The sequence below is a fragment of the Dreissena polymorpha genome, chromosome 1, assembly GCF_020536995.1.
Source record: "Dreissena polymorpha isolate Duluth1 chromosome 1, UMN_Dpol_1.0, whole genome shotgun sequence".
Taxonomy (NCBI): domain Eukaryota; kingdom Metazoa; phylum Mollusca; class Bivalvia; order Myida; family Dreissenidae; genus Dreissena; species Dreissena polymorpha.
The window spans coordinates 101,137,131-101,148,551 of record NC_068355.1 but is presented as its reverse complement, the minus strand read 5'-3'; the positions used below and the strand labels follow the sequence as shown (position 1 = coordinate 101,148,551).

Sequence of the window (11,421 nt, the reverse complement as noted above, 5' to 3'; positions counted from 1 at the left end):
ACTTATTGCTTATCTTAGTATTAAAGAGTGTGTTCATTAATGGAATAGGTGAGGTGTATACGTATTCCACTCCCGGATTTTCTGCGTAGGCTGTAGATAAAGGGCGCAGAAATTCCTTAGGTGGATTATCTGCGACTGTAGATATATACTCAGTACAGGGCCAACCAAGGTGTTTTAACAAAAAGTGTATTTATAGTAGCTTTATAAATTATTCCACATATGTGTTCTGATGTCTGTAAAATAAAGTACATATTTCACGGCTAATGGGTTTGTCTTTCCAACAAACAGTTTCTTGTATTATTTTCCTTGAAATACACACGTGTTTGTATATTTGTAATTAATTATAGAAATACAATATCTTTATTACATATCATTGACTTTATGCGGTCTAAATCATTGCAGTTTCAAATATCAATAACAATCGTTCACATAAATTCACTAAATTCAATATGTTTTATATTTTATTTTATTGATCGTGTGTTGCAAATTACTTCAAACAAGTAATAACATGGAAGATAAATTTTCTGAAATATTTTTAGTAACTTATTTCACAGCTCTTTCTCTTTTTCAAAGAATGCAAACAAACATTGATATTTAAAATGTGCATTCCGTCCAAAGTATTTTTTTTTGGAACGTTGCACTTAAAATACTTTTAGTATGATTACATATCATTATTAACAAGCAAATTCGTAGAATTGATATCCCCCGCAACATATGCTTTGTTTGAGGATGGGTGCACATCGGACGGATGAACATACTGACAGATGGACGGACGGAGGAGGCGGGGGATATATACTCATACCAAGTCTCAATGAAATCCGCCAAAGCACTTCCAAGATATGGCTCCGGACACAAAAGTGCCTATAGTAAAAAGCATTTTTTCAAGATACAAAGGGCCATAACTCTGTTTTTAACAGATGGTATACAATGCAATTTGGCGTGCATCATCCTCTTATGCATATATATATTCTTATAACAAGTTTCGATGAAATCCGCCAAAGCATTTCCGGTGTACAATGCCATTTGGCGTGCATCATCCTCTTATGCATATATATATACTCATACCAAGTTTCAATGAAATCCACCAAAGCATTTCCAAGATATGGCTCCGGACACAAAAGTGCCTATAGTAAAAAGCATTTTTTCAATATAGAAAGGGTCATAACTCTGTTTTTAACAGAGGGTGTACAATGCCATTTGGCGTGCATCATCCTTTTATGCATATATATACTCATACGATGTTTCAATGAAATCCGCCAAAGCAGTTCCAAGATATGGCTCCGGACACAAAAGTGCCGGACGGACGGACGGACAGCCGGACGGACGGACGGACAACGCCAAAACAATATCCCTCCGCCTCTGGCGGGGGATAATAATTGAAAAGCAATAACAAATCGAAATGTCAAATATCATGCTATTTTTGTTTTCAAAGAAAATGTCATCTATCCATGTTGTATGAGCTACATTCGTTTATAGATCACACGATCTGCAGCGGTACTCTAAGCCGGACTGAAATAAACGAAAACAGTACGTCAGTTAACACAATACGAAGATACACGAGGTACTATGCAAACCAAGATTAAATAATATAAGTATTTATTGAACTAAACAAACCGGTCACAGAGTAATCATAAATTAAACATGAACAATTTAAATACATAGTATCAATCTCAATAACGTTGTTTTATCTGCGCCCTGGTATTCTGTCGATTAAATTTACACCGATTCAAACTGAAATTCTTATAAAACTCACAGCAGAATTGTATAAATAAAGGGGACACACAATCATATTTGCTCGTTGTAAAATGTTGCGAGCGAAAGGTGTTAAAATGTTATTGGTGCTGAGAACATTTTGTCCGATATTAAAGCAGTTTTCATTTAAATACTACGTTTCTATCCAAAAATGTATTGGCTACAACTTTATACAGGCGCACTATATTTGCTTACTTTTTATTGCATACTCATCAAAAACATATAATCCTTTTATAAAATATATAATAACTAGAAATATAATATAGTATACAACCAAGACTAACACATAACACTACCTGTTTATCGTTTACTAGTTAAACTTCAGTGAAGATAAATGTCAACATATTAATAAATATCGAACTTAACTGTTTTGAAAACCGATAGGTCTATACCAAGTATTTTGTACATGCTTACACCGTAGCAGTAGCACTCTCCAAAGCATCGTCCTTCCCATGAACGACAACCCCCTTGACTACATTGACTGTCACAGTTGATGTCTCGTTTAACTGAGAACATGGATATTGCGCATTAGGACATGAATTACACGACCCGACTGTTTTTATTTAGTTATCTATATTATATCTATATGTATAACAAATATATTTTAAAAATATATACAACAATAATAATGAGAATAACAATACATATTATAATAATAATATTAATACTTCTATGACTACTTATAATAATAATAATTATTATTATTATTATAATAATAATTATAATAATAACAATAATAATAATGTTAATAATTATAATAATAAATAAGAGTAATAATACTAATAATAATAACAATAATTATTATATTAATAAATATTTATTATAAATATATATGTATATTTTTTTTATTATTTATGTATATATTCCTATATTTATTTGTTTATTTCTTTATTTATTATTATGTATGTCTTTATGCATTTATTTATTATCAAATAAATAAAGAAAGAAAGAATGAAATAAAGAAGCCAATGTCAACCACGAATGACGAAAAAAAGAAAAGTTCTAAAATACCGTATTTTTTTACAATTATTTGTTTATATTGATTAAAATTTCACGACTGGTATATTACATATCTTGACAAAATTTATATTTGCAGTATATTCGGTAATAATTTTTCACAATGTGAAATCGAAAGTACATCGCGAAAATAGGTGACGTAATGTTTTACACACTATAAATAACGCATGGAGATTGATCATTTTATATATATAATATATATAGTTCACTACGCATGCACACTTTGCATTCCTGGGTTTACCACGTGACGATGATGATCAATCTATTGGCGTTATTTATAGTTAACTGGTAGTTACCTGGTAGACATACCCAGTAAAATTTATTACCGAATATACTGAAAATATGAAAACTTTAGATTTTAGTAATGTAATATACCAGTCGTGATATTTTAATCAATATAAACTAAGAATTGTAAAAAATTCGGTATTTTACAACTTTTCGTTTCTTCGTCGTCGTTGTTGACAGTCCCTTTAATGTATCAATTAAAAAATTAATTCAATGACTTCTTTATTTATTTAATTAATTATCAATTAATAAATATTTTTTACGTGTCGCAAGCTAGTGAATTTAAACTCAATATGTGTCATCACCATAGAGTGTAGATTTGAAGGACACCTTTTTAATCCACACGTTCTATACATATACAAAGATACAAATGCCCAACCATAGCATGGATTATAATATTGTAATATTATTAAAGAAGTATATTATTTCAGTATAGTTGTAGTTGCAACAAGATGCACTTACCCAGATCATGGAGTTCCATTACCGATGCACCGTGAATCAGAGTCGCGACAATTGAGAACACGAACAAAACTGCAATCTTGTTGCTAGCCATGATTCTTCAGAAATAAACTCGAGTTGATCATTAAGCGACATTGATACAGCTTTATATAGACAGACAAAATCCAAGATAATTAAAGGGGCTTGTTCACACTTTGATAAATTGACAAAATTGAAAAAAATTGTTTCGGATTTGCAAATTTTCATTGTAGTTATGATATTTGCTTTAAAACAAAATACCAAATTGTTTCCATGCTCTAAAATTTCCATTAAATGCAACTTATGACGATTTGAAAACCTGAAAATTATAAAGCGTCTCAGACGCGAAATCAGTTATTTTTAGTCAGAAATTGTGAATGGGATCCCAACTAGTATACCAGAATGCAGCCTGCGCATGCGCGCTGCGCTTATCCGCTTTTGGTTTAGAAATAATGCATCTCATTTCTGTGATCGAAAATATAAAAAAAGAGAAACAAAAGCAGGAGCCAGCGACATCGCTCGAATTTATTCAATCTTGGCGACAAGACTGAGTGTTTGCAGAACCATAGGAGTATCGTTGGAAGAGACGAAGACAGGGTAATGGCTTAAACACACGAATTGTAAGTCATATTTTAGAAGCTACGTTTAGTTTTTGGCAAGTGTTGCCTGTTTACAAAGGAATTTCAGCAAAAGTTTGGATAGGTATTTAGTTTTATTGTATGGATATTTTACTCTGCAACGAAACCAGATACGCACTGATAACATAATTTGTTCATTGCGCGTTTTAAAATAAGCCTTTATGCCCCTATGCCAAGATGTTCGTATAAATTTAATGAATTCGTTATAACTTATAAGGAACACTCCAACACGAGTCAAATGAAGCATGAAATAAATGATAAATGATGAATTATGAATGATTTATTTATTCGGTATATATTATATTATAAAATATACTGGTATGCAAATGTATATGTTATATTATGTAATCAATTATCATGATATGATTATATGATTATACAGTTTATTCCCTGATTTTAACATCAATTTTGTTTTTTCTTTAAATTGATATGTGATCAATTTTATAATCAAATACAAACCTTCTTTTTAAGGTATTTAGGAAGACGTGCCGGCCAAACTATTGCAAGTTTGACTGTTCAGCATAATGTTAGAACAACAAACTAGCTCTTCACCTATGCACGGTCATCAGCCCCCGCCAGGTCCTGGCCTGTCATTTGTGTCACAAGGAAGTACCACACCTGGTCATGTGTCAGGAATTGGAGAGATAACAGCTTACTTAGAGTATGCAAACAACCCTGTCTTAGCATATTTTAATTGATAAAATAATATATTTATATTCAATAAGATTCTATGTGCTTCCTAAAGTTCATTGGTAATATAATTGCTTTATCATTTTTTTACCAGAAACTTTTTATGTTATGAAAACCAGAGGATATCCGATAGCTGGTTTGTTTTCTGAACCGTTCAGATAACTTGCATGGTGATTGGTCATGAAATTAGTTCAATGCCATTCTCCTCCAATCTCTAGTTGTACAGTAATTGTCAGTTAGTGACTCAAGTATGATAACTTCATCATATAATAAGCTCATACTGGTGAATCAAGAAGCCAAGAAAAGTATTGGTAGGTTCAAAAGTTTATACTGGTGAATCAAGTAGCCCAGAAAAGTATTGATAGGTTCAAAAGTTAATACTGGTGAATCAAGTAGCCCAGAAAAGTATTGGTAGGTTCATAAGTCAATACTGGTGAATCAAGTAGCCCAGAAAAGTATTGGTAGGTGCATAAGTTAATACTGGTGAATCAAGTAGCCCAGAAAAGTATTGGTAGGTTCATAAGTTAATTCTGGTGAATCAAGTAGCCCAAAAAAGTATTGGTATGTTACCTGATTGGCATGATATGAATAAAATAATGTTTAAAATAGCAAACAAATTTCATGATAAGTTTTAGTGTACATTTCAAAATTACAAATATGCTTATATGTTATTTCAGAGTAAATTGAAGGCAGCCAACAATTGGACGGTGGTGCCAATCAATGAAAAGAAGGGATACACGTACATGCACTGAGTACACAGAGATCATCAAGGAAAAAACCCTTCGATCAAAGTTCCTTTTTGATTCAGCTTATCCAAAGCTGATTGCCTCTACAATTGCCCCTTATATATCCACCTGCGGCTAATGAGGAGCTGCAATATCCAATAGGTCAAGGGCAAGCAACCCGGAAACAATATGAAGATTTACTCATACAAATTGGTACATGGTGTATGTAACTATGTTGTTTTAACTAACTTCAACATACCATTATTATGAATTAAAAAATTGACAAAGCTGAAATCAATGATAACTGATTATGGGTAGGAACATGTTGTGTGAATTTGGCAGCATGGTTTTATAGGATGTATACCATTGAGTATAAAAGTGCATGTGTGACCCTTGCTGTTTTTTCAGTCAGAAGATGACTTTAGTATTTGAAATGATGCTTGAATTTATTTGTGTAATATGAAGGCGTGACCAAATGTGTGACATTATGGTCGACTGTCCTGTCATCATCATGGTGATAAAATGTGATTTTAATAAGTGAACTGCTTATAAACATAGGGCAGAAATATCATTGATAAAATGCCATGAGAATATTTATTTGAGTTTTAAGTGTGTACGGTATTGTGAATTTTGTTAATTGTTTTGTTATAAAAATATAGGATCCAAAGTATTCAATCATAGATTACTCTGAAAAAGAAGAATAAGTAAAAAACTTGTCTGGCAAATAACTACATAAACAATGGGCCAAGTTCCAGATTTTTTTTGTCACAAGTCAAGACCATTAACAGAAATTGTTGACTCTTATAGGTGTTATGTATCATGATTTGTGTTAAGTTTTTTATGGGAGACCCATGATCAAACATGGTGAATTAATTGTTTTGTTATTACAATAGAGGATCCAAAGTATTTGATCATAGGTCACTCTGAAACAGAAGTGAAAACCTTGTCTGGCAAATAGCTAAATAAACACTGGGCTCAGCATTTTCCTGATTTTTTGTCACAAGTAGACTATGAAAAGGAATTATTGACTCTTTTAGGTATAAGCTACCATAGTCAATGTTGAGTGCGTGCTGCACACCACATTTGTTTATGTTCCATTAACAATGACATCAAAGCACAATGCTATATATAGATTATATATTGTTTTCCATTGTTTATCAGTCTATAAACAACCATTTATTGTAATAGCCTTACATAAACTGTCATAAAGGTGATAAAGTGCTGTTTATCCATAAATAAAAAATTGGTGGAATTCAGAAATAATTTGATCTGTCAAATGTTGAAAGTTGGAAACAGTTATTCAAAATTTTATCAATTATAGTTTTGTTTCATGAATATAGAGTAATATGTTTTGTGTTCATTATGTTATGGATTTTGTTGTTTTGTTTAAAAATGTTTTAATAAATAACATGAAGAAATAAGAAGCTAGTTTGTTCAATTTTGATTTATTATTACATGTATATTACACAGCAAAACATTACTGCAAGAATGTTAAGTGAACACCTTATTATAATACATGTTGAGTTCAACACTGAACAAAAGAATATGCATCAATTAAAAACGACTCATAATACATTATTATATGAAACTGCATCATGATTCAAAAGTTAAAGAGCATATAGACAGCTAAAACCTAAATAGGTGAGCCTTGCCCTGGGAAAATGGGGCTTAATGCATGTGCGTAAATTGTCGTACGAGATTAACATGTGCTGATCATACCAATCAGGCAGACAATTGCTGCTTTATTGTATTTTTTGTTGAAAGGGAGAGAGAAAATCCAGATAAGGCGGATAGTGTTGCCCCTGATTAGCCTGTGCAGTCTGCACAGCCTAATCTTGGACAACCTTAAGTACATGCATTAAACCCCCTTTTCCAAGAGCGAGGCTCAAATATTTATTAAATGATTGATTAAGTCTTCCACATAACATCTTTTAAGAAACTTTCAGTAAAACATGTTTATTTGATGACAGGCACGGCAAAATCAGTAGTAAATTCATAGTATTAATTTGTGTTACATTATAATACTTACATATTGTTGCTGGTTATAAATGTGGAAAAAGTTTGAATATGCATTGCTAAAATACATGTTAATTTTCTAAGAACTGCCCCTTTTATTTAAGGAATACTGTATGTATGCCCCTGTAATATTTCTGACAAAAGAACAAGATAAATAAATAATGATTAATAGAACAGTAAACTTGGTTTTCATTTTGTATACAAAGGATAATTATGTTCTTATTATTTACACTATATTGAAAGAAATAAGATTACATCATTTAATAAAGAATGCATTACTGAAGCTTCAAATTTAAAACAACCGTTTATCCACTTAAATGTTGCAAGCATTCTTAAACAACAAGACTAAAAAAGCTGTTAACAATAATTTTATTAACTACTTCCTTAAAAAAAAAGGCAGGTACAGTTTTGTTGTCGTCCCGTTGAAGGTGTTCATGTATCCAAAGGATGTACTGTGATCAATCTGTGTCCTCCACATCTTCAGTGCCAACACGTTGTTCCGAAACGTTTCCTGGATAAGGAGGGTGAGAGGATCAGTCACCACTTAACCCTTTTTCTGAAAAATATGAACACATAAAAAACTCAAAACCCCTTGCTAAATCTATCTATATATATATATATATATATATATATATATATATATATATATATATATATATATATATATATATATATATATATATATATATATAGCTGTTATTGTCCAACTTTTAAGATGCAGGAACATAATGGCCACTGTTTCGACAGTAAATGAGTTAAATTTTCTACACTTTAAATTTTAAGCTGAGACAATTACATGAGTAGTTTTACGTTTTCTATATTCATATTACAAGCAACAATAATTGATAAAGATAAAATGCATTACTAATTCGGTTAAACAGGCCCACAGACAAATAAAAAATTTGATATAGATAAAATGTATTAATAATTCCGTTAAACAGTCCACAGAAAAATAACATATTTGAAATAAATAAAGTGCATTATTAATTCTGTTAAACAGGCCCACAGAAAAATAAACATGAAAAATGGGTCATATTCAACAACAGTAAACATACTGGTCTCTGGCTTGTACAGTATTGTCAGGCCATGCCACAACAAAGCTCGTCTTCATCATGTTCTACCAAATGGACAATTCTTGCAAACACATCATCATGGTTAGCTTGAGGATGGTCCCAGCTGGGCCAGGACAGGCTGTCAGTGATAAATGTTGAGGTGGTCTATGATATCCTTGAAAAGACATTTCTGCATTTAACAATAAATGTTTTGAACATAAAGCTAAGAATTTGACACAAGATGTAGCTACATGTACATATAGAATTTTTTATTTTTCATGACACCATTTTTTAACATTCCTGTCAGATTTTTTTGTAAAATTTCAATATTCACCTAGTGTAGTGTAGGATCATTTTTTAAATTCTTTGCTCATGTAGCAACACAGTTTTACATACAAAGACTATGTTTTATATATCAACAATTAGTGCGTTGAACTGTGTTTTTTTCTGTTTCCATTCAAGAATATTGTGAAATGACATAAAAAAAAAATTAATGAAATCTCAACTTGCCTGAATATCTGTAAACATTATCTACAAATTATTTCAATATTCTCAAATGAAATCAACAGAAAAAAAAATGCAGCTAAATAAGTATACCTTTTCTGTTTCTTGTACCAAAGTGACAAAATCCAGTGATCCCTTCTTCATAAACTTCTTGGTTTAATTATGGTTGTATCCTATTGAAAAAGTAAATACACAATTTAAACCACTTTTTAAAACTATTTATGGTCTCTATTAAAAAAGTGAGTTGTAAATATGTGGTATTATTATCTTATAAGTTTTCTTCAACATTCAGGAAATCAAATCTTGAGGATATTCAAAACAATTTAAAAAAGAGGAATATCCAGAAAATTCTTGGCTTTTACAAATTTTTACAAACAAAAAAAATGCATTTCAGATGACCTGTATTTGATTTATTCAAAATACAATGTACTGTTGAAATACACATTTATCAAAATATATACGTGCTTTGCTAAATTAACAAAGAATATAAAGATAAAATACTTTAAATAAAGAAACAATAAGATGCACGAAAATAAATTGGGGCGAGTTGTCTCTTGGTTGGAGCGAGTGACCATATCTTTGATGCGAGTTTGTTTTGGGGCAAGTTGGTATTGGGGCGAGTTGTCTGGCGCCAGATACATGCATTTGATGCCATGAATTACTAAACTGTGTTACTATTTTCAAAAATATTTTGGTTATTCAGTTTATTTATAAAATAGCTGTGCAGAAGAAACTGAACTAAATACATTAACCCTTTGCATGCTGGGAAATTTGTCATCTGCTAAATGTCATCCGCTGAATTTCTAAAATTAGCCATTTCTTCGATTTTTTTTCAAAGAATACTATCAGAATAGCAAACAGTTTGGATCCTGATGAGACGCCACTGTGGCGTCTCATCTGGAACCAAACTGTTTGCAAAGGCCTTCAAAATTTGGTTCCAGCGCTTAAAGGGTTAACTATGAGTTTTGGGTTTAAATTAATAAACTACCAGTACCATTCAAATGCATTTTAGTTAATAATAAATGTCATTGTCATATAACACACAATAATGAATATGTCAATAAATGCACAGCATCTTGAATTGCCTGCCAACAAATAATGTTGTCACTGTCAGTTATGAGGAAAGAAAAAGATACTGTACTGTTTAAATGATCTCAGTACTCCAAGGCTAATGATAAATTTAATTTATTCGCGCGAATACTAAAGTTAATTCTGTATTCAACTTGGCTTTTAATTTTAGTCTCTGTCTGTAACTCAAGTGTAAACGAGAGAATCAGTATTTACGCGTTCTGTGATGTATATGCATATACTTATGTAACGAAAACGAATCATTTGATCAGTTATACTATTTTAATCTACTTTTATAAAAAGAAAATCATACGCACTATTGAGTTTTACAATATAAAACATATTTTACCTTCTTCTTCCGTGTTTGACAATACAGATTCCGCCATTTTTGTTGTTGTTGTTGTTGTTGTTGTCACAATGCGTGTTTATATTTAAATTTACATTTAAAATCTATATTTAGTCGGGGAAAAACCGATCCAAGGGTCAGTGGTTCGAGCCTTGGTGCGGCTTACTTTTTTCTTTCTTATTTTAACTTTATTTTTGTTTTATACTGGAGCACGTTATTTGCGATGTTTAAATTTATGAATTTAAAGCATTAAATGAAAAACTTAAAAAAATGCAATTTAAGTGTGAACAAGCCCCAAGACATTTCACAATCTCGAAAAAATACAAAGCTAATAAATCAAGAAGGAACAAAACGCTCATTTGCATTTTCGCAATCTGGAAAACAACCATAAACACATACAGATCACTCAAAAAGGAAAAACAACTTGAGAGCGTCTCACAACATCCGCTGTATTACGGTCATCAAGTAAAATAAAAAGATATGCAGCAATATACTCATTTAGGTTTTGCAGGTACAATAATTGGCATATATAGGTTAATCGTTTTATTGCGTATGTACAATCAGATTATGACCATTCCGATTGCATTGTCTTTCGAAAACGAAATGTATAAAAGTGAATTGCATATACACTTTTAAATATACACAACTAAAACAGAGTGCACTTGGAGACTTTTCTAACGCAACACTTTTCAAACTTGAATATCTCAGTAATGAGTTATAATTTTGATTTAAAATTGCACACGTGAGCATTTGACTATATTCTGTGCAAGATAACGATACAATCATTCATTCGTTACAATTGGGCGCTTTTGCACGCGGGGTTGGTGTGGACTCATCTTTATGCACACAAA

At 31.3% G+C, this 11,421-nt stretch overlaps 3 long non-coding RNA genes across 4 annotated transcripts; 1 reads left to right on the top strand and 2 right to left on the bottom strand.

The window, feature by feature from the left end:
* Positions 1–383: 383 nt before the first annotated feature.
* Positions 384–3,673, bottom strand: LOC127842846 (uncharacterized). Its single transcript, XR_008031912.1, has 3 exons — positions 3,517–3,673; positions 2,167–2,258; positions 384–1,509 (listed from the first exon to the last, which is right to left on the bottom strand). It is a non-coding gene; the product is annotated as an uncharacterized LOC127842846 (long non-coding RNA).
* A 42-nt stretch (positions 3,674–3,715) lies between these two features.
* On the top strand, positions 3,716–6,940 carry LOC127842841 (uncharacterized). The gene is made up of 3 exons (XR_008031908.1): positions 3,716–4,151; positions 4,641–4,830; positions 5,537–6,940. It is a non-coding gene; the product is annotated as an uncharacterized LOC127842841 (long non-coding RNA).
* Positions 6,941–7,010: 70 nt separating this feature from the next.
* LOC127842838 (uncharacterized) lies at positions 7,011–10,626 on the bottom strand. 2 transcript variants are annotated; one of them, XR_008031904.1, is made up of 4 exons: positions 10,574–10,626; positions 9,250–9,329; positions 8,656–8,827; positions 7,011–8,156 (listed from the first exon to the last, which is right to left on the bottom strand). It is a non-coding gene; the product is annotated as an uncharacterized LOC127842838 (long non-coding RNA). The 2 variants fall into 2 exon arrangements; XR_008031907.1 differs by having other exon boundaries at positions 8,656–8,791.
* Positions 10,627–11,421: the final 795 nt, after the last annotated feature.